At 38.8% G+C, this 24,226-nt stretch overlaps 1 protein-coding gene across 4 annotated transcripts in view; it reads right to left on the reverse strand.

Annotated features, from left to right (window-relative positions):
• MBD5 (methyl-CpG binding domain protein 5) overlaps positions 1-24,226 on the reverse strand; it is a 106,456-nt gene that overhangs the window by 47,740 nt on the left and 34,490 nt on the right. For all 4 annotated transcript variants that reach the window (XM_083578510.1, XM_083578508.1, XM_083578511.1 and 1 more), the window contains exon 2: positions 21,303-21,401. The gene's annotated coding sequence lies outside the window, so the exon portion shown is untranslated. The remainder of the gene's footprint in view (positions 1-21,302; positions 21,402-24,226) is intronic.

Below are 24,226 nucleotides of genomic sequence, written 5' to 3' on the forward strand. Positions count from 1 at the left end.
ACTCTGCATTGTAGCACACGCTAAATATTTCAGGTCAGGTTCTTGGTGTTTTACAACAAAGCTGCTTGTCCAGAGTTATTATATCCCTTTTGCTGAATTTTAGGTTGTGCCAAAGTTGAGAGAGTAGTGTACAACAAGCCTACAGTGTACTTCTCTGTTACACACTATTGTAGGTTGGTGGGCTATGTTTTCAGCTGCCTTACAATGTAGTCAGGGCAGTGTTATATTTCAGACAAGAGGTGGGGCTACTCCCAGGCAGATCAAGCACTCAGTTTTATCTGGAAGCTTCATGCACCACTGACATGCATGCAGAATTTTTAAATGTTCAAACATTTTTAAATGTTCAAAACCAACAACTACTTGAAGTAAGGCCCAAAAGAGAGCAGGAACTATATTTGATGCCAGCATTTATTCTTCAACGGTCTCAGCCCACAGTTCAGGTAACACAAACATAACACAAACAAACGGCAACATTTTGTCGCACAGCTCTGCTTGTCTATATACTATATCAGGCATCCCCAACCTGCGGCCCTCCAGATGTTTTGGCCTACAACTCTCATGATCCCTAGCTAACAGAACCAGTGGTCAGGTATGATGGGAATTGTAGTCCAAAACATCTGGAGGGCCGAAGGTTGGGGATGCCTGTACTATATACTAGTACTGATTGGAGTCTTTTAGCACTTTAGCCAAAACCATACCAATCATACAATAGAGAACGAGAGAGACTGGCATGCTTGGGATAATCCTGAGGCGCATACTAGTACAAAAAATCTGCAGAAAAGAAGTTAAAGAATCAACCCCATGATTTCTGTAGGACTATAAAAGCAAAGCAAAGCAGGCTCTGGCCTCTGCCGCTGGCTAGGGAACCAAGCTTCCTTGAGAGGTTGCATCCTCTCCCATAGAAGTCAGTGTTCCCAGGGATGAAAAAGAGATAAAATATTTCAGCAGCTGGAATAGGGCACAACTGTCTCCCCTCCTCAAAAGAACGCCCCTACCTCACACACGCAAAATTCAGCGGACATGGCATACTGTCAGGTGGTGGGAGGAAAACTGAATAGGAGGGGAACAGAATTAGAGGCGGTTTTAGGACAACACAACTGGTTCGGCCTCACGGGGGCCATGCAGTCATGCATGTGCCGAAAACACACAAATGGGGAGTTACAGTGGTGCCTCGCAAGACGAAATTAATCTGTTCCGCGAGTCTCTTCGTCTTGCGGTTTTTTCGTCTTGCGAAGCACGGCTATTAGCGGCTTAGCGGCTATTAACAACTTAGCAGCTTAGCGACTTTAAGAAAAAGGAAACAAACTCGCAAGACGTTTCGTCTGGCGAAGCAAGCCCATAGGGAAAATCGTCTAGCGAAGCGACGCAAAAACCGAAAAACCCTTTCGTCTTGCGCGTTTTTCGTTTTGCGAGGCATTTGTCTTGCGGGGCACCACTGTACCTGTATTTACCAAAAATGGCATGGATCCACTTAGCTACGTATTTTATAAGTACCTTAATATGAGGCAAGAACTAGAAATAATAATAAAAAAAAGATTTCAATCGTGACAGCTTTTCATTAAACCAGACACATGGACTCTCCCCTCCTCAACCCCGTACCCTAGAAACAAACATGACTAGTCTTTACTTACATGTTTTTTAAACATCACCAGGCAACTGGATATACAGTCCCTGAATCTGATCAGCTACACTTAACACCAATATCTTTTTTACGTTCCTCATACACATATCTCAGTTTTGAAATATGCACTATAAAGAACAATTTTTTAAAAAATTGTAGCCATGCAAGAAGAGAGAAAGGAATTAAATAGTATAAAATTACTTTAAATTGTCTTGCCTTGCAACTGGAGCACTAATAGTGCAGAGAAATAATAAGTCATTCAGATCAAGCCTCTGTGCAAGAAAATGTCAAAAATATAGTGGGATAGCAAATTAAACCTGCAAATTATGCTTTTGTGCTTAAGCTATTTTTAGACACAGAATGTTTTCCTGAAGTGCTGTTCTTAAAGTTGTTTACTGAAACATTCAGCAAAATAATCAACTATTTCATGAAAAGTCTGCAATGAAAGAGCACTTCTTGCATAATTGGCAATATATTAGCACTAAATTAACTGTTTAGAACCTGGTTGATGCTCTATTATTGAACTCTACTATTGTGAGTTCATGCCATCTTACAACCTATCATTAAAATGTTTACTAGAGGATTACAGTGGGACTTCCTTGGCAGTATATGCAAGGCCACATTCGCACAGCCATGCCCTTCAATTGTCTCCCGTATAACATCATAGCATACCTCATGCCCTGTGCTTTCTACTACAATGTACAGTGGTACCTCGGGGTTACAGACACTTCAGGTTACAGATGCTTCAGGTTACAGACTCTGCTAACCCAGAAATAGTACCTTGGGTTAAGAACTTTGCTTCAGGATGGGAATAGAAATCGTGTGGCGGCAGTGGGAGGCCCCATTAGCTAAAGTGGTACCTCGGGTTAAGAACAGTTTCAGGTTAAAAACGGACCTCCAGAACGAATTAAGTTCTTAACCCAAGGTACCACTGTATTCTGCCTGAGACTGAAACCAGCCCCAATGATTATGGATTAGATTGAAATAGTTAAGCGAAGCCCAAATCTTTTACAGATGCAATACATAATCTACATGAATCCATTTGATTTTATGTTTAATTACTGAGGTGGGAAAGATACGAGTTGAAAGCAAATGATCCCAAGCAAGAATAGTGACTGTCATACGAGTAAATCAGAATCATGTGCAGCTATATACTACAAAAGAAGGAACACCTTGATAATTATGAATCTAGACAATTGCTGGAGAAAGGATGAGGAAGCGTTCTTCGCCAGAGGGTTGCATCTGTCAATATTCTAGGTGCCACAGTCAGTGGTGGGTGTGGGCAAAAGCAGGTGAGGCAATGAATGCATAGAAACCATATGGTCTTATCTATGACACAACAAATATGTAGCAATAAGGAAGGCTGATACCCTCAAGACAGATTTTTCACATCCTAGGCAATCAAGTGTGAAATAAACAACCAGATTATACAACTTAATGATACAAGACCCATGAGAGTGCACTGTAACCATGGTCAAGCTCACTTGGATAATGGCGACTAACTGATCAAAAGATGTGGAAAAATTTGGTAAAACTTGGTTTTCACTATGTTCATTCCTCAGGTTTTTTTTAAAAAAGCCAATTGCTATGTGGTGGTCCATGCTCCCCTGCCACTAACTGCTGAAAATGTTGGGGTCATTTTTACCTCAGCTGCATGAAATGGGAAACTGAAAGAACTACAGAGCTAGGGTCTCAAGGGACCTCAAAATGATTTATTATTTCCCATGTCTATAGATGTATATATTTTATTTCCATTTGTTGTCAGAGAAGATTATATTTTGTTTGTTTATTTGTATTTTTGATTTTATGTTAGCAAAGAGTAACAAAACAAAAAATACTCCAATGACCTGGTCTATGAACTTAATTTATATTTATGAAAAAGGAGTTCAAACTTGCTGCTGCATTCCCTCCCCCCATTTCCATATAATACTGCCCTTAGGACATAAAGATACATAACGTTAACACATTTGGATTACCACCAACTTGGTTCATTACTCAAACTTAGATAAGGAAAAACACCTTCCTATTTTCTGAGAAATTATTTCATCCTTAGTGCTTTTTAACTGCACAAAAGAACTTCTTGTGACAACAGCCATTAAATCACTTTTAAAAATATCACATTACATATCACACTGCAGTATTTTTATCGAGTGATTAAATGCTGGGTTCATCAGGCACTTGGGGAGCATTTTTTCCAACAAACTGTTCTCCAGCTACTGTCCTTTTCAATCCTAAAAATGACATAGCTGACAAGGAATAGATGCTTTCATTATCCATGATAATGGTATTATCGGTGGCTCACCAAATTGAGTTTAAAATTGTTTTATGCAAGAGATTATGTGGAAATGCAAAGGTGTCTTCTATGCACTGATTTCCTTGTTACTGAGCAGCTCAGTGTTGCTGCGTTTTGAAGTATACCCTTTAACCACAGAATTACGTGGTGTCTGCAGGCACAATTGCACCCAAGATGCTCTCTGGTGGCCATGAGACCTCTGGCTTTGCCTCTACCCTTACCCACTTTGGAAGTGAGGAGGGAAGCAAACGCGGGGGGGGGGGGGGGAGAGAAAGGAAGGGTATCACTCTTTCCTACTTTCTTATAAAGTTTTCCAGGATGACTCTTAGCAGGAAGAGCCTAGCAGGAAGGGGGCTGAAGGCCCTGAAAATATGTTCAAAAAGATAAGACAGAAAAAAATAAGCACACATACACTAAGTAGAATAGAAGCAATGCCACCCAACCCCACTCCACTCACCATTCCCCCCTCCACCTCTTTCCCCCTTTCCTTCCTAATGTAACATCAATATCTCAACAAATGAAACTCACCTGGAGAAAATGTAACTTGAAAATAGAGATATTGCACATACTTTTGTAAACCATGAAATCTTTAATAATTTTTTTTTTTTATAAAAAAGAATGAAAAAAGTAAGCACAAATTGTTTGTGCTTTGCAATAAAGTGCTGCGTGCGCGCTTTCCGCTCTGTGACGGTCTCTGTCCCTCTCTGGGGTTGGGTCTATATTTCCTGAGATAGTGAGAGAGAGACTGGCTGACGAACCAGCCAACCAACCAGGTCTGCTATGGCAGCCATTTTGTGACGGCAGCCTCTGATTCCAAATGTGCCCTTAGGTCGAAAGAGGTTGGCAACCCTCCGCTTAGGTTCTTCACAAGAAGCTTCTCCCTAGATGTGACTGTGCAAAGCGAGAGCTTATGCAAGCATGGCAAAAGAAGCAAGTGGTTTTGTACGCTTACTTTAAAACTCGAGTTGTTGCTTACCCTAACATCCTATAGAGGATGCATGCAAGTACTTCATTCCATATCTGATTTCCTTCTACACAAAAGCACCACAAGTTATCTTTAGGAATCTTTGGGAAAAGCAAACTTAAGGAACAGTAAAGACAGAGGTATAACGTAGCTGAACTTTATGAATTAATAAAGAAATGGTTTATGAAGAACCAACAACCAACAACAATTCCTCCAACACCCCAAGGCAGCATGCATCCACATCCCCCAATGTTGTCCTCATGGCAGAGTATAGCAAAGTGTATACAGTGGTACCTTGGGTTAAGAACTTAATTCATTCTGGAGGTCCATTCTTAACCTGAAACTGTTCTTAACCTGAGGTACCACTTTAGCTAATGGGGCCTCCTGCTGCCACTGCCCCACTGGAGCATGATTTCTGTTCTCATCCTGAAGCAAAGTTCTTAACCAGAGGTACTATTTCTGGGTTAGCGGAGTCTGTAACCTGAAGCATCTGTAACCTGAAGTGTCTGTAACCTGAGGTACCACCATAGTTTGAGTCTGTCCAGTACTTAACCATCGTATCACACTGGCTCTCAAATGAGCTAGCCTTAAAATTAATCGATAGCATAGTTCACCTACTGAGTTGTTTCAGATAATTATTTGTGCTTTGCAATGTTAATTTAAAAAAAAAATGTAACTACAGTAGGTGAAACACTGATAATGGCAGTCAAGCTCTAAATCTAGGGGTCGGTAGAAAAAAGCCAAGGAGGAGAAATAGCCAAGGAGGTGGTAGCTAATCCCTCTCTTAGTTCATATTAACACAAAATACAACTTTAAAACATCAACACCCAGATTCTACACCCTGTATTGGAGGGAGTGGGGCAGATTTTTTTTTTTTTAAAAAAAGAATGTCTGCAGTAACAGAGACATGGAGAAAGATACTGAAGAAAACAATATCGTGCAGGAGTCTTTGATGTGGTGCTCATGGGTACCTGTATTTCCTATGGTGCCCAACAAAAGATCTCAGCAGATAACAGGTCAATAAGCCACATTACCCGAGACTGTTCACTCTAACTGCTCAGTTCTTATTTGCAGGGACTTGGCCTCTTTAAACATGCAAATATTTCATGGGATGCCAGGACTGGACACTTACCCTCCTTACCATTCTGAACCATTTGTGAGTTAGTGAGACAGTAGCTGATATAGATGCCTTTTTCCTTCATTGATGGGGTGACTCATTGGCGTAACAACCGCATCCTGCTTTGGTTCAGTCTTTGTCTGCTTTTTAATGTAGCAACCATTTTTTTTTGTTATGCCACACACCTTGCAGCCATTTTGTGACTAGCACTTCTCTTAAATTCTACATATGGCCACTGGCCCAAGGAGCTTGGTGACCTCTGAGACAGTACATCATAGGCCACACAAAAACTGTGCAAGCTATGCATGGTGCCACACACTAGCCCCCAGAAAAAAAATAGGGAACATTAAAGAAGAGATATATATTGTTCTGTTGTTGTTGTTTTAATTCCTTGACCCTGCATTAGCAGCAATGACTCTGCTTTATTTTCACTCACTAAGTTTGGAAGAAGATTCATCTCAATAAAGAAGCCTAAAGAGAAGATTCATCTCAATACAGAAGCCTAATCTCACTAACATGCCTATGCAAAACCTGATCCTTTCAGACAAAGTCTGCTGTTATTGCTTTTTTTATCCAAAGATCTAATTCTACACTAATGTAGCAAACCTAACTTACCTGGGAGTAAGCCCCACTGAATGCTTCAGTAAGCCCTATGTCAGGAGTCAGCAAACTTTTTCAGCAGGGGGCCGGTCCACTGTCCCTCAGACCTTGTGGGGGGCCGGACTATATTTTGAAAAAAAAAAAATATGAACAAATTCCTATGCCCCACAAATAACCTAGAGATGCATTTTAAATAAAAGGACACATTCTACTCATGTAAAAACACGCTGATTCCCAAACCGTCCAAGGGCCGTATTTAGGAGGCAATTGGGCTGGATCCAGCCCCCGGGCCTTAGTTTGCCTACCCATGCCCTATGGTGTTTCAGTGCAAACGTGCACATAGGATTGCAATAAGCAAATTCACAACCAAAAATTATGGCAAATCAAGTTATGTTACTTACAGAATTCTGTAAGATGTATACACATTCCCTTAATGTGTATTCCCTTGTATGGCTTTGAACAATATTTAGCTTCTAACAAAGAATAGGCAACTCATCTGTTGTTTCATGTTAAGCAATGAACTTTGATCATAATGTTAGATTAAATACATTACACATTATACTAATAATTATGGAAACCAGCATGTTCAGGCTGTGTATTTTGAAAATGAATTTGGCATGCTTTATTTTGAACTCAGTAATTTGGTATTTGCATATGTTTAACTGGCCTTGAGGTATCAGTCAAATAGCAAGAATTAGGGCTTAGACCAGGAGCAAGCAAAGTCGTGCCCTCCAGATTTTATTGGACTCCAGCTGCCATCAGCTCCATCCAACATGACCAATAGTAAAGGATGATGGCAGCTGGAGTCAAGCACCCTCCTGGTTTAGACACAGTGAGGGAAAGTAGCTGGGGGCCATGAAGGAGAGGTAGATACAGGCACAGCCTCAAAGCCCTTCAGCTTGCCTCTGTGTTCTTAAAACACATCCCTGCAAAAATGGAAGTTAGGATTCACAGAATTATACACAAAAGTTTGGGCTTCACCAAACTTGAAAACAAAGATAGCCAAGGGTTTAAAAGAATAAATCCAAAGGATGTTTCCAAACTACATAAAAACTACACCAATACAACACAGGTATGCCAATGAAGAATCACACAAGTGTCCAACTTGAGGCCTATTGCTCTAATCCAGTAATGAATGCAGAAGCAGCCTTCACACATATAGCCAACATAAATCTATGGCTTGAATCCTATTCACATTTGCCTGTGAGTAAGTCCTGCTGTGGTGTAAACCACTGAGCCTCGGGCTTGCCGATCGGAAGGTCGGCGGTTCAAATCCCCGCAATGAGGTGAGCTCCTGTTGCTTGGTCCCAGCTCCTGCCCACCTAGCAGTTTGAAAGCATGTCAAGTGCAAGTAGATAAATAGGAACCGCTCTGGTGGGAAGGTAAACAGTGTTTCCGTGCGCTGCTCTGGTTTCGCCAGAAGCGGCTTAGTCATGCTGGCCACATGACCCGGAAAAACTGTCTGCGGACAAACGTCGGCTCCCTTGCCAGTAAAGCAAGATGAGCGCCACACCCCCAGAGTTGTTCACGACTGGACTTAACTGTCAGGGGTCCTTTACCTTTACCTTTTTCAGTCCCAATGAACTCACTGGGGCTTACCTCTGAGTAGGCATGTATAGGATTTCACTGCACATCACATTTCCAACAACATTCTCTCACACACCCTCAGGTCTTACTGAATTAACTAGATGAATCTTTCATATGTATACAGGTGCCTATCTTCCTTCAGAGTCACTAATATTTGTCTGTATAAAATACCAGTATATGTAAGATTATGAAAGTTTTGGTCAAACACATTCAATCAAATGAAAACAAAATAGTATTTTTCAGTGAAATTCAGAATTTTTAACTCTGAAAACTGTCAGTCAAGAGTTTGGAAATGGCTGTCAGAACCAAAGTAGCAAGTTCAATGTTTTTGTTTATATAAACTCTGGAGGACTCAGAATTCTGTTTGATAATAGTACACCATCAGAAAATGCTGTGTAAATATAGTCCTGATAGATCACTTGAGTGTTCAGTACATTAACTATGCTATAGGTGAAGACCCTATGTATAAGTCCATCTATACACCATGTGTTTGAATAATTAACAAGAAAGCAAGTGGTCATAGCACAGCATAGTCATGAAATTTTATGCTACATAACAGATTGCTGTAGAAATAGAAAAAAAATTATATTCTTTATACATAGTTTGAATAAAAGCAATGATTACTCGTATTCTTGGACATGCTGTTTTAGTTATGCTGCATTTATCAGTGCTGCAGAACTAATTTTCTAGTAACAAAATAATTTCTATGGATTGAAAGGAAAACATCAGCAATGCAGCAAATTCCAACCTAGGTTTTCAAAAACTAGGTCATATAGGCAAAAATGAAAATAGGAGGTAGAAATAGGTCCTAATAAATCTATTCTGCAGCACAATATTTACTTAATCTTGATGTGCATATAGAGCAGGGATTTTACAGCGTAGAGTAATATAAATTCAAATTGTACCTTACTATAAACTAACGTTTAATACATAGAAATGGAAGTGTATGATGGATTTAATTTTTGAAAGTGAACCTTTCACCAAAAACATTACTCTGGGCTTCATAGTCATTGCACAACATGCAAGCAAGATGTTGGATCCTAAGAACAGTGCTCTGCATTTGTGGTAGGGCTTGCCAACCTCCTCCTTCCTGCAGTGGCCCCCACAAAAAACTCTGCTGAGACTCAGGGAAATCCTTCAAAATGCAATGTGATGTGGTGCAAGTAGATGCAGTGTGTGTGGGAGACTTGGTGGCAATGAAAGAGCCCTCCATGTATTCAAATGCTTTCCAACATGCAAGAAACAATTTGGACCGAAGCTATCTAGTTTAGAGACATGCTGTTTGATTTTGCATAATCTAATGCACAGTCCACCCGTGAGAGAGGTGTTATCAGATATACAGGCACAAAAGCCCTCACACATTCTCCTCCTCTTTCAGAAATTGAATGTGTGTATTTCTTCACACGGTGCATAGTTTTAACAAGATGTAGCAATGTGGCCACCAACTTGGATGGCTTTAAAAGGGAACTAAATGAATTCAGAGGATAAGGCTGTCAATGGTCACGTGCCATGATGACTATATATTACCTCCAACATTAGAGGCAGTATGAATACCATTGCTGGGGATCTTGTAGGGAAGAATGTTCATGCACTGATGTCCTGCTGCAGGCTTCCCAAAGCCACCTGGTTGGTCACTGTGAGAAAAAAATGCTGGACTAGATAGCACAGTATTCAGCAGGGCTGTGTGACATTATCTAGTTTTCCTTCTTCATACGACACTGGAGGAATTGATTGATTGATTGAATTTATATACCTCCCTATACCTGCAGGTCTCAGGGCAGTTCACAGGATAAAATCCTGTGGGTTGCCATACGTCCGGAATTTCCCAGACATATCTAAGATTCGACTGCTGGAATTAGCATCTAGGCAGAATAATGTCTACTCAGGCATATGGCAACCCATGTCGGAAGTGTTCATTTTTTTTGCTGAATTTCTTTAAAAAAATAGCTTAAAAACTTCGTTTTGGGGGGGAGGATTCCCCCTGCCCCCCGAAAAGCTCAACAATTCTTCCAATTTGTTCCAAAGAAAGGTTGCAAGCGGTCTCCATAGTGTAACAAAGAAAAGGTCCTGTAGCACCTTAAGAACTCGTTTCCTGATCATTGTATAACCTGCTGCAAGCCACAGCCTGCTACATTCGATGCATAGGGATGCAAGTGATGGTGGCTACAAATAGATTATTTGACTATACACATGGGCCAAGACATAGTGGAGTTAATGACATAGTGACATTACTTACGTTACACAAAAGCAATGAACACAGCATCATAAATCGAACAGATAATTTGTACTTGCTTGAACAAATTTAAGTGTTTTCTATGCATGAACCAGACATGGAGCAGCAATGCCAGGTGTCTACCTTTAGTAAGTTAGATCAGGAATGGAAAAACCTTTCAAAGCTAGAGTTCCTATACCTTTAATACCTATTTAGAAGAGGACTTCAGAAGGAGCAGTTGCAAAGGGATAGAAAGTTGCACCTGTCCAATTCCCTTTACTAACACAGGAGTCTTAAAGTTGAAAGACCACCCATGAACAAAAACTGTAGCCATTGCTGTCACTGGTCCTACCCTTCACCTAAACAGAGTCTCATTAATTTGTCTTAAAAGATGTGGCAAAATGAAAGGCAGATGCTGAAAGTATTTTCACAGCACTTCTACAATCCACTGTACAAATACAATTCAAATGAGAACCAATTGGACAGGCCAACGATTCAAATTGGCTCTACAATGAATTTAAAGCTAGATGCTTGATGAAGATCTCTGAAAATTCTGAATGGGTAGAATATATATTTCTCTAGCCCTCAGCACAGGAAAGCAACATTATCTGCATTACCATGAAGGTACCTCCTGTTTTCTCAGAACAAAACCTCAAGTACTGATATGTAGATTATTGATACAGAGAGAAAATAAACATGACCCCTGAGTGGGTAGCTGAATCCCGGTACCATCTGGCTATTGATTCTCTGAGTACTATGAGACAAGTCTTGTTATTATTAGGCTTCTGGAACCACATTATTCCTATTGACATCATACATGATACCTGAGAGTATGGATGAAAACATTTATAGTTGCTACAAGAACAAAAAACTGGATAAACTATTCTCAGTTGCAAATCGATTCAATAATTCTTGATGAAGATATGTGCCCTGTCCCACTTAAATGCCATAACAAATGAAAATTACTCCTGTAACTAAAGCTTCTGTGAGCTTAAGAAAATACAATATCAGAAAGCTTTATTTTTAAAATGCATTAAACTGAAATTAAGTTATTCAAAGAGTGAAGTGTACAAAGGAATTACTAGCACACTGCTTTAAAATTTAGCAGAGGCAGTCTACAGGCAACATTATTGCCTTTCGCTTCGATATAATAATAAAGCAGGGTGGAAGGAAATGTTGTTGTTGGTTTTTTAAAAAATGTGCATGTATAAACAATCAGAGGACTTCAATTTAGTCAATAAAGTGAATGCCATTAAAACATCTTATAAGGAAGTGACAGGCTTTAATAATGTGTTTTATGACGGAAAGCAGACATTTGTTTTCTAAATGAATCCTTCAATTGACAAGGAAGGTATATTTTATTTTTCTAAAAATGGCATACTTGCAATTCTTACTCAGTTTAAAAACAGAATTAAAATAATCTATTGACAAGCAAGTCAATACAACAGCACAAAATAGTAGAAAATTATTCATATATGCCACCTATGCTGGAAAAAGAGAAAGCACTTGTAAACTCCCTATGACTTCGCACTCACCCCTACGAACTGTTGGTTGCCATGGCAAGCATTTGTCTGTATATTGCATATTAACACTATAACACCATCCCCATTTCTCTCAAAGAATTAGTAACTGATGTTTGGACTCTCTACTTAAGAAAATTAAAGGTTTTTAAATTATGAGTCTCACAGAAGTATATTGCAACTGAAAAGGATTTTTTGTATGATTTAGGACATAAAGCAAACATGAAAGCTACCATTTATTTTTAGCTCCTTTTTTGCATACATCTCTCTAGCCATCATATTTCTATACCCAAAGTGAAGTAGTGCTAGTGAATTCAATATACATTATCTCTCTCTCTCTGTGTGTGTGTGTACACACACACACACACACACTGAGAGAGCAACAGCAATGTTACCTCTTGTGGTAAATCACAAACTGTTATTCTGACAGATAGTACTGTAGTTTTATTTCTTAGGTGATTTTTTTTTAATGGTGACTAAGGGAGGTTCCAGGGACGCGGGTGGCACTGTGGGCTAAACCACAGAGCCTAGGTCTTGTCGATCAGAAGGTCGGCAGCTCGAATCCCTGCGACGGGGTGAGCTCCCGTTGCTCGGTCCCTGCTCCTGCCAACCTAGCAGTTCGAAAGCACATCAAAGTGCGAGTAGATAAATAGGTACTGCTCCGGCGGGAAGGCAAACAGCATTTCCGTGTGCTGCTCCGGTTTGCCAGAAGCGGCTTAGTTATGCTGGCCACATGACCCGGAAGCTGTACGCCGGCTCCCTCAGCCAGTAAAGTGAGATGAGCGCTGCAACCCCAGAGTCGGCCACTACTGGACCTAATGGTCAGGGGTCCCTTTACCTTTACGTAAGGGAGGTTCCATTTTTGTTGTTGGCATACATCTGCCTTGAGAGACAATGGAGAGCACCTCCAGGAGTGAAGTCAAACCGCTGCGTTAGCAGCACCAAAGTGACCTCCCCGGGTGCAAGCCTGGGCAGTGTGTATGGAGGTCCTGGGCTGTCCAGATGACAAGACCTACACATAATGAATGTGTAGTAAAACAAGCACCATTTAAGTTAAAAGGCAAAAACATATGCAGAAGAAACACCAAGCAAGCATTTAGGTTTCCCTACAATGACAACTATGGAATCCTCTAAAGCAGGCATGGCCAAACTTGGCCCTCCAGCTGTTTTGGGACTACAACTCCCATCATCCCTAGCTAACAGGACCAGTGGTCAGGGATGATGGGAATTGTAGTCCCAAAACAGTTGGAGGGCCAAGTTTGGCCATGCCTGCTCTAAAGCTTATGCCATAATAAGTTTAGTCTTCAAGGTGGCACAAAACACATTGTTTTTACTAAAACAGACTAACATGGCTGCCCTTATGGAAGTCTACACAAAATATGGATAACTAATTTAGCAGAAATAATGGTTGGCATTTACTCCAGTTTTAATCCCACAGGGCTGATCTCTGTGTTTCATTTAATGCTGTTTGTATTTAATTTATTTTATACACTGATAGTATGCCACTTTGAGCCTTGGGAAGGTGACATAATAACTAAAATGTAAAGGAAAGAACCAGCTTTTGCAGACCAATCAGAGTCATAATTGTTGAATGATAAATATATTCTCCCTTTTGTCAAATGGAATATTACAAGATTGCTTTGTAAATAAGATTCAAACTAAGAATTCTTTCAAGACTACACAAGGGCAGTGACCCACTTCTTAAAATATTACAGTAGTTTAAAGCTTCTGGATTCAAGATAGAACTTTTAAACAAGGTCACACATACTACGTGTAAAAAATATCACTTGCATCTTAGGATGGTGCTAGTTTCTAAATACTAGCACAGCATACTGGAAACAATATATATGCATAAAAAAAAGCAGTAGTACAAGAAGCTATGCCAACTTAACCATTGCAAATTAGAGAATGAAAGCATGTAAGGCAACTGGCCTTCAGAAAGAAATTTAAATGCTCTAAGATACAATGATGCCAGAAACATACTATCCGAGGAAGTGCACTAAAACACTGAGGACTCAGCTCCCGAGTGAAAGCTCCCAGAGTACACAATTGTTAACATTCTTTGAACGATATCCAGTGCTATTCATGCTCAGAGAATATCTATTCAAATAATTAAATCTAAGTCTGATTATTTCAAAGGGTCTACTACAAATACGACTTCACTGGGTCATCAAACGTTGTAGTCGTAGGTGTGATCTGTGCCTGCAGAAATCTCTTATAAAGAAGGTGCTTCCTTCCTTCCCCTTCAAGTGCATTGCAGTGTGCTGTGACTATGGATGGAAGGCTTAAGTACTTCTTCTTGTATCCTTCCATATTCAACCTACCTGCTACCTTGACACAAGTTCAGGTAACATGCATCCCACTCCCAAATCTACCTGCACACTCACCGCTGCACCCACACTGGGATGAATCACATTCTTAATATTCTGGGAACACATGATGTTTAAGTCTAGTGGAAGAAAACCCTCTTTATTTCATAAAGAAATAAGATGTGGGACAAGAAAGAGTTTGTATTTGCTGGGATCTAAAGTATCCAGTAAAGGGACGCGGGTGGCACTGTGGGTTAAACCACAGAGCCTAGGGCTTGCCGATCAGAAGGTTGGTGGTTCGAATCCCTGTGACACAGTGAGCTCCTGTTGCTGCCAACCTAGCAGTTCGAAAGCATGTCGAAGTGCAGGTAGATAAATAGGTACCACTCCGGCGGGAAGGTAAATGGCGTTTCCGTGTGCTGCTCTGGTTCGCCAGAAGCGGCTTAGTCATGCTGGCCACATGACCTGGAAGCTGTACGCCGGCTCCCTTGGCCAACAAAGTGAGCTGAGCACCGCAACCCCAGAGTTGTCCGTGACTGGACCTAATGGTCAGGGGTCCCTTTACCTTTACCTTTAAAGTATCCAGTCAAGAAAAGTGGAAAAGCAATTGCCAACATTAAATAAAACCACTTCTCTAACAACCATAGTGGTTCTGATTCTGCATACCTTCTTTTCATTCCTCTCATCTATGTCTCACCTTGTGAAACATAGATTTGAGGATACCTTAAGGAAATGCTTACAGTTGACTACTTCCTACAAACCTTGCCACTGCAATGCATGAACTCCACCCCATCCCCAGAATTTAAAAGATGGAGTTTGAAGCAGCCAAAAAATTGCACTGAAATCACCGCACAGCATTCATTTTAATCAGGAGGTAGATACAACATGATGAGAACTTATGTAAATTTCTCCTTAATCTCATCAAGAACTTTTTGGTAGTACAATTTACCTAGCTATAAAGAAGGAAGGGCATGGAATTGATCCAGTCCACAGTCACAATTTACTGTGTTTCAACATATCCCCTATGGTCCTGAAACATACTAGCTACTGAAACTGTGTTGCCATGCCAGACCTCAAGATTTTCCATACCCTTTCCTCTCTCTTCTCAACCTATTATTGGTTGAAATACATGCAGATATATTATGTTTCTAAAACCGATGAGTTTGTGACATTAAAATCAATACACTGAATACTTGAGTTTCTAGAACAAATTATTATGAGTGCATTATGAGTGCAAACGGGCAGAACATTATCAAAATCAGCACTTTCAAATTAGCTTGGCTACTCTGGGTCAGTATTTGTTAAGTTTTAATAATAAAAGTCTCAGCTGATGCAATAAGTACCCTCCAGGAAGATAGTACCAATATCCAATTCACAGATTTTGTAAGAGCATAGCTTTTCTAACACTACTACTACCACTTAGCAAGTTGAAGGAGCAGTCCAACAAACTTGTAAGACTAGTCCAAAATTATAAATATCTCTCTCTCCATAAACTCAACTGCTGATATTCTGTGTTTAGCAACAGGAATGTTTACATGGCTTGGGCAAGTATAATATTATCTAATTAAATTTATTCAACCAATGTAGCTGCTTAACTATGTGACTGTATACAGTAGCAAATAACAATACTAAGGATGTTGATCTGAGGTTGTGAAAATTTAGGTTGTAACAAGGTTACACAAACTGCTCTGATCAACTGCTTAAAAGATGCAGCATAAACTGTTGAGTCATACAGTGAAACATTATATACCATGACTTTTAGTCATGGCATGGATGTGTTTAGTCACAAGGATGTAACATTTGCTATAAAGTTTATTGCATGTTCATTTTACAAAGTATCTTTTAAATACAGTGACAATCTGACTGCTTTCTAAGTAATCTGGACTTGTATTACCAAACTCCTGTTCAAATGCTAACAATCAATGAGCTTTAGATCAAATTTCTGGTTAGATCAGAAATGAGCATTTACATTTTAGAATACTTGATTAGAATCTACAAATAACTGAAGAGAGATGATCTTTCATCATAAACAGCACAAAATTAGATTTCTCTGTAATTCAGTCTTGTGGTCCTTGAAGACTAACATTGCTACCCCTCGTATAGATGTTTTTATTACTGGATCCTCTCTCTCTACCTCCTGAAATTTTCCACCAAAAATCTCCAGGGAAGCCTGCTCCACAGTCTGAAAATCACTGAAATATTTGTCTGCTTTCACAATCTCGTTAGAGAGAATTTCACTCCCACATGAAGAAATCAAGATATGCAAGTGCTATTCCACCTGATAGTAAAATGCTCAAGGAAGCCAACAGAATAGAGTAAAAAAACCAACATCTGAAAATGAAAACACAAAACACAGTTGCAAATTTCAGAAAAGCACAAAAGTATAGAAGGATCAAGTATGTGTGTTTTTAAGTGGTACAATTAGACCATAAAGGTATTCAAAACGTAGTAGAAGGTTAACAAAGAGGAAGCAGATTGCAGCTCTAGGGGCAGAGAATTATACATCTTGGGTGTGACAACCATTTCCCTTATTTCCATCATCTGTACTTCTAAAAGTGGTAGGATTCACAGAAGGGGGGCTCCCCTCCTATCTGCAGTTGATACACAGATTTTCTCTTTGGGTATCCCTTTTCCAGGCCATTATGCAAAAATGCAAGGTAAGTGCCCCACCCAAAAGCCATTATAAATGTAACTTTGTGATATTTCCGAACCAAAATCAGTCACATTTCCCTTCGTAAGAAGAGCATTCCAAGTCTTAGTTCATAAGTCACAATATAGCAGCTTGGATAGTATTATATAAACAGTCCTGTGATTTTGTGATTTAGGGTCCTCAAACAACTGCTCACACATCTCAACAGAGTAGCTAACATTTGTTGCCACTATGCTTGCCAGGCATTTGATTAGTTAACTGCACCTCTGGAGCTCCATGTTGTGCTCAGCTTCTTATAACATCTAAATCGTGTTGAAAGTATCATGATAGGAAAGTAAACCTACAGCGCTTTTATTCTTCCAAAATACTTCCTCAGCAAATATTCAAAGTGCCTGTATGACTGGGTATCACTTACAAAAGCAAGTTATTTTTTCCTCAGACGAAATTTCAGCGCTTTAAGATGGTACTTCTGAAGGGCATACTTGGCCACTACTGAAACATTGGCTTTGAGGCTCATTGAGATGAGTATCTGGACAAGCACTGGCATTGTAGGGTGTTGGTCATCAAATCCCAAACTTCTGCCAATCTTCACCTGGTGACCTCGTGTACTTACTGAAAAGGAAAAGATCAATCCGAGAACATGTGGAATTCTACAGGGAAGATTCCAACCTAAGAAACAGTCACTTCTGTGACCTTTCTGATGGAAATTGCTCCAGAGCAGTCTCCTAAATCTGTGCTGTCCTGGCTGGCTTTTGCCAGCCAGATGGGCATAAATCCAGCTCTAAAGTGTTGCCCTTTTATTCCTGTGCTCTGACCAATGGATATTTCTCATTTGGGCCTAACTAAAACAGATGGAAATAAGTAGAACAAGAATGAGTCTTGAATAACTGACTCGAATTCTGCCTATGAAATGACAACCTGAACTACCCTTCTATTTTTATTTTTTAAAGAATCATTTGTATTCCTGCACTGGAATTCATTTACATGCAATTTGGTGATGGCCACCAGCTTAATTGGATTTAAGAAGGTATTAGACAATTTCATCAATGATTACTGGCCATGATGGCTACACATTGGCGGCACATTTCTGAATGCCAGTTGCTGGGGAACAACATGCCCCTCATGTCCTGCTTTGAGGCTTCCCCACAGACATCTTGTTACGACATTTTGGGAAAGAGAATGCTGGACTAGATAGGCATTGGAGTCTCACTCAGCAAGTCTTATGCCTTTAAATTGAATGTACTTCTATTCTCCTTTTAAGGCCTTGAATTTTTCAGCTGTAAACTTTATTATTTGAATACCTCATTCCCTATATTCCAGTGTACCTTGCTTAACATATCAATAGATATGGGGAAATGTCTCCCTTTGGACAAGAGAGTTCTGTTCAAGGTATTTCATTCTTCAACAAATGTTTATTACAGTGAGGTACTGGCTAGTCAGCACTTCTGAAAAAAAATCAGCTGGTCATTTATAAAACTACAAAAGCTGCATTAATATTTTTTATTTTCTTTTTAAATCATAAAGGACTCCATCTTTATGAAGTCTGAAACTGAAAATTAAGCAATATTCTTGGTGCAATGAAATTAGACTGAGAATGATATTTATTTCCAAGTGAATGAGAACAGCCCATTAGGACTTAACTTTGCTGCCAAACTACTTATTGATTTCTTTTGCTTACTGAAGTAATACTGGGCAAAACCAAGACCCTTGACATCAGTAACTTTTTTTAAACATATATTATTCAAACATTATCCACCAAAAATGAAAGTTTAAAATCAGAATAATAGATCAAATATACTTCATCACAATACTTACATGGTTTAAAAGGTTCTTAACAAGAGAGATTTGTTCTCCATATGATAAAGCGTTCCCTAAAGAGGTTACCAATAACTTGATGCACATCAAGGTTTTGTACATTTGTTCTGCTAAAATGCCCAAAGCTCAAGAAAAAGTTGTGGTGCACAATAAGTGGGCCAGCTTAAAATATACACTTCAGAGAGGATGGCAGTGCCAAGTAAGAAGTTTATACAATTATTTCAGTTTAGGAAAAAAAGAACACCTCAACATCACCAAAACAGATGGATGAAGAAAGCAATAGGATAGTAGCAGCTGGACAAAGAAATAGTGAAATGAAATTAATGAAATCACATTATTGTGCTTTCGATAAATAGACATCTATGTTCAAAGATATTTTGTTCAACAAGAATTCGAGTTATGGAGGTTTGTGAGAGCATGTAATTGTGTAGGAAATTGGTGTATCCCTCTGTACGAAAACAATGGTTTCAGCACAAGTGAAAAAATATGTACAGACATTTTGTGGAGCTCTATGTTATCTTGAATGACTGGGAAAAAAATTATGTACTTTTGGACTCCAGGCACAAAAATCATTTATTTTACAACCAAACTGGCTCCCCACTTATTCCTTACATCTTTACTTAACAGCAACCTGCCAAATTACTACTTCTTTCCCCCAGTTTGATCTTAAATAATTTCTTCATTTCTTACAGCATCATGGGATTGAGAACCAAAACTCCTCCTTTCTTTCACTGGAAAATTATCTCTGAAAAAATTGTCAGAATATTCCCTTAAACAGAACCATTACCATCTTTATTCTCTTCCATTTCTAACTATTATATTGATTGAGACAAAATCAGGGTAGAGATGGGGAGTTGATGAAAAACTTTCCCTATCCTCACAATCGTTTTCTTCTTCACTCGTCTCACCCCTTTCAATAATGGGCTAAAAACACCAGGATCCAGCTCCATTCTCATATGTATTTGCCATTTTTGTCATTTAAAAATGTATTTATTTACTTATTGAGCAAAATATACAATTAATAATACCCCCAAATTGACCGGTCCCCATACTACTATTGTACAGAGTAGGCCTATTTCCAAAAATATTCAAAAGGCCCGGAGGAAGAAGGTGATTTACACTAGGTGTTGAAATGTCAGTGGCATTAGGGGAGTGGGTATTCCACAGGCAGGGCACCATTGCTGAGAAGGCTCTCTGGTGAATCACAGACCCGCTAAATGAATTACGCAATAGAATGACAAGAAGGGTGTCCCCAGCCAACCTCAAACACAGACAAGACAATACAGGGAGAGGCGATCCTTCAGATAACTAAGCCCTAAGTTATTCATTCAGGGTTTTATATATCAAAACTAAAAGCCTGAATTGGTCTCAGCACCACATAGGCAGGCAGCACAAATCTTTTAAGTACCAATGCTATATGCTCTTGAGTCATCAAACCCATCAAAACTCTGACACTAGTGCAGAATGCATCTCCAAACGGTCTTTAGGAGCAGTCCCATGCAGAGTGCATTCCTATTTAAAGTTATGAGAAGAAAAACATGCTTTACACAATACTGCTTCTTACAACTCAAATCCAAAAAGTTGGAATTCTGGTCTAGCTTGATCTAAAATATGTTTGTTCAATAGATGATTATACAGAAAGAACACACTGAGCTAGAAATACTAATTTAAATCATGAGTTACATATTTTCCCAAGATGCTGGCACATATAGCCTGCTGACACACAATTTAGGAGTGTGTTTAATCCCATCTTCATTCCACTCACAACCTGCAAGTGGAATAGAAGTAGCTTCCTTCAAGCCCTGAACTTGGCATCATAATGCCATCCATGAATACCAGCAATTAAGTCTTCTTAATGAAGTCAACGACAGTAGATCGGAAATCATGGAAAGAGTGGAAGGGAAGTAAATGTTAAAATATATAAGATTTAAATAATTTGGAGGAATACAGATCTGTTGTTGTTGTTGTTATTATTATCATCATTTGTTCATTTCTTATATCTATACTATTTCTTTCTTATTACTTTACGCATGATAGTAACATAGTATGTGTTGGCGATGAGATATAATAGAAAAGCAAATAATTTTTTTTTTAAAAGTGTATTTGTACACACTGTCTCTACCAACAGAATGGTTTTCCACACACTGCAAACCAGAACATCTATACTATAAGGCAATCAAGACAACATTTATATGAACGTTAAGGAAGCACCACTGTAAAATAAAATTATTCAGATTATTTAGTTGTAGAGAGCCAGTGAAGCATAGTGGTGAAGTGTGTCTGGCTAGGACCTGGGAGACCAGGGTTCAAATCCCCACTTGGCCATGAAGCTCACTAGGTGACCCTGGGCCAGTCACTGCCTCTCAGCCTATAGCCTACCTTACAGGGTTGTTGTTGTTGTGGGGGTTAAAAGAGGAGGGAGAAAACCATGTACGGCATTTTGAACTCCTTGGAGAAAAAGGGCATATATAAATGCAATAAAATAGGTAGGTAGGCCGGCAGATAGATAACTGACACTTACTTCAGGAGGTGTGTGCTTTTTAGCTACACTTATAATATTAACAAGAGCTCAAGGTACTCTGGTTACTTCATTTTAATGTTAACTTTCCCTTACCTTTACTGTATAAAATCCCAGATTTCAAAAGCCTTGTCTGTAAAGAGGATCATCTTCGGCAATTATTAAATATATCCAAAATACGTTATTCATGATAACCTGAAAGACAAACATTTCCAAATGAAGCTGGTTACAGCATAATACATCCTGGACAAACATTTATGAGCATTAATCCTTTTCTATTAATTAATTAATTTTCAATTAATAATAATAATAATTATTATTATTATTATTATTATTATTATTATTATTTATTACTTATACCCTGCCCATCTGGCTGGGTTTCCCCAGCCACTCTGGGCGGCTTCCAACAGAACACAAAAATACAATAACTTATTAAACATTAAAAGCTTCCCTAAATTAATGCTGTTATTGTCTTACTATCTCTGTTTAAAGTAGGAACTTTGTCTGAAACCTTTTCAAACACCTTTGCCCATCTAAGGAAGAATTCAGATTTGACAATAACTGTTTATCACTCCCTGGGTCTAGATTTAGTTTCTTGAAAGCAAGTATCTTCAACACACGACCCACTATTAACCCAAACATGCATTTGGAGACTCAGTTGTGAAACTTTTATCATATATTTGCATGACGGCGGTGCTCTTGCTGAGAACCAACTTGGATCAGACTGCAGCCCCACTAGTAGATGCCAACCCATCAGTTGAAAACCATGCTTTAAAGGGAGCATCACAGCAACCTCTCTCTGAACCGCAGAAACTACTTTCTCTCATGGAAGGTAACTTATTCCGAATACCAACTAGATAGACCTGTTCCAGCAGTTTTAATCCTAATGAATATGGGTCTAGCATATACATGGTTTATGTCAGATTTCCAGGTATACAAGCTGAAAGATGTTCATTAAAATGGACAAGATTGTGCAACGGCTGTTGATTAGTGATCAGCCTGCTATTCTTGCAATCCTGAAATCTTTATGTGGAGCCCAATTTATTTCATGTTATAATTTAAATTTAGTTCTTTCCCGTGCATACTGCTTTCTATTGTTTTTTGCTGATTTTTCAGTCTGATTGGTTTGGCAAATGCATTTAAGTCAGGAGTGAGGAACCTGCAAACCTTGGCCCAATTTCATGTGGACAGTACGGAAGGGGAAATTGAGAGATGAGGGAAGAAAGTGAGGGAAGAGATGGACCTACCCAAAAAGATTGCCGACCTCTATTTTAAGTTATATGGGTCATTCTCTATAGACATATTATGTTCCCAAATGGGTCATACATCAGTTTGTAGAGTATATCCATTTTCTCTTTCAAGTCATTTGTAAAGATACTGGCCAGCACTAGTTGAAGCCATGACTCTTTCAGAATGCCGATAGGTATCGCAGGTGAAGACTTTAACAGAAGTCATAGTACTTTTTATATTGCAACACAGAACCTCTTCCTATTACTAAGATGTGTTACAATATCTTACAAAAAAAGGTTATTTTTACCCTAAATAACAGGAGTAATTATTATGTTATGCAAAAGAGTGAATAGTACTGCGACTAGAAAAATTTGTTACAGTAGTATAACACTTCACACTGTTTAAGATGAAACTGCTTCACGAAGGGGAAAGCTACAAATGCCTCAAGGAACAACCGTCTAGAGATTATTTCATTTAACACATTTGTGTCATCGCACAAAACTGCCAGCTTCTTGGAAGAGATAGAATTCTGAATTAATGAGCTATAGACTAACAAGCCTGCTCTTAACATTTTAACTTTTAAGGGTGGCTGAATTATACTCAGACTTTCTGTAAGTATAGGTGAATGGTAATTTCAAAGGAAAAACTAAAAACATTTATCAGATTAATTTGCAATAGTTGTTTACATATATGTCAGGAAAAGGTTGTGGGAACATTATCTTGTAAAAGGTATTTCTTAAGTGCATGCTGCCATTTTGGAAGAGGAGTGTTTCACTGAACTGCCAGCAATTGGACAAACCATTATTGATATATTGTTAACAGCCATGATCAACATTATATCAGGATGACTTCCCAGAATACTGTAGACTTTATGTTTACAACTGTTGAGAAGTTCAATTTATTGAGCTGAGGTAATGATTCCCTTTAAGTGTTGACATACTACATTCAGATTTATTCTTTTAAGAGCAATATACATTTTGTAAGGATTACACTTCTACAACAGAATAATTTTTCTTACTATCTAGCTCCAATCCAATGAACTATGGAGAGATCTCTCATGAGAGTTAACTGCTTAATGAAGAGCTAGTCAACCAATTTGCATCTGTTCAAATACCTACTTCAGTATCTCATATGAAGAGAGTATTCCCTTGAGCAAAACATTTCAAATAATTAAAAAGCATATAGAAGGCAAGTGGTGAAAAGTTACCTCCTCTTTCTACCTGGTAATGGAAATACTGGAGGAAAACACACATTCATCTATTTGAACAGAAAGAAAGAAAGAAAGAAAGAAAGAAAGAAAGAAAGAAAGAAAGAACCTGAGATACAAGTCTATTCAATTACTTAAAATAATTTAAAATCTTATGGGGATATGTAGACTGTTTATGGCAAATATTTTGAGAAACATTTTTTCTATTATCATAATAACTATTATTGATAAACACTAATCATCACCATAATACCATAGAAGTAGACAATAAAACAAAAACAAGTAAAACAGATAAAACAGTTGTGGAAAAAACCATCAAATGCTGCCTGTGAGTTAATTCATTCTTCTGGAAATTTTATTTTTGGCACCCTACAAAATGAATACAGTGGCCTGGTACATGGTAAACCGAACTATGCCTTACTGGGACCATGCAAATGTGCAGACTTCTAGAGAGGAGGAACTCATAACCATTTTGCTTCATGGTTAGCAAGAAGCTATCATAAGCCCAGGTTCAGACGACACGCTAAAAGCTAAACTTTGGTTTAGGTCAGCATGGAAATAAAAAAGATTGGGGAGGAGCAAA

Source organism: Podarcis filfolensis, assembly GCF_964270895.1.
Source record: "Podarcis filfolensis genome assembly, chromosome: 1".
Lineage (NCBI taxonomy): Eukaryota > Metazoa > Chordata > Lepidosauria > Squamata > Lacertidae > Podarcis > Podarcis filfolensis.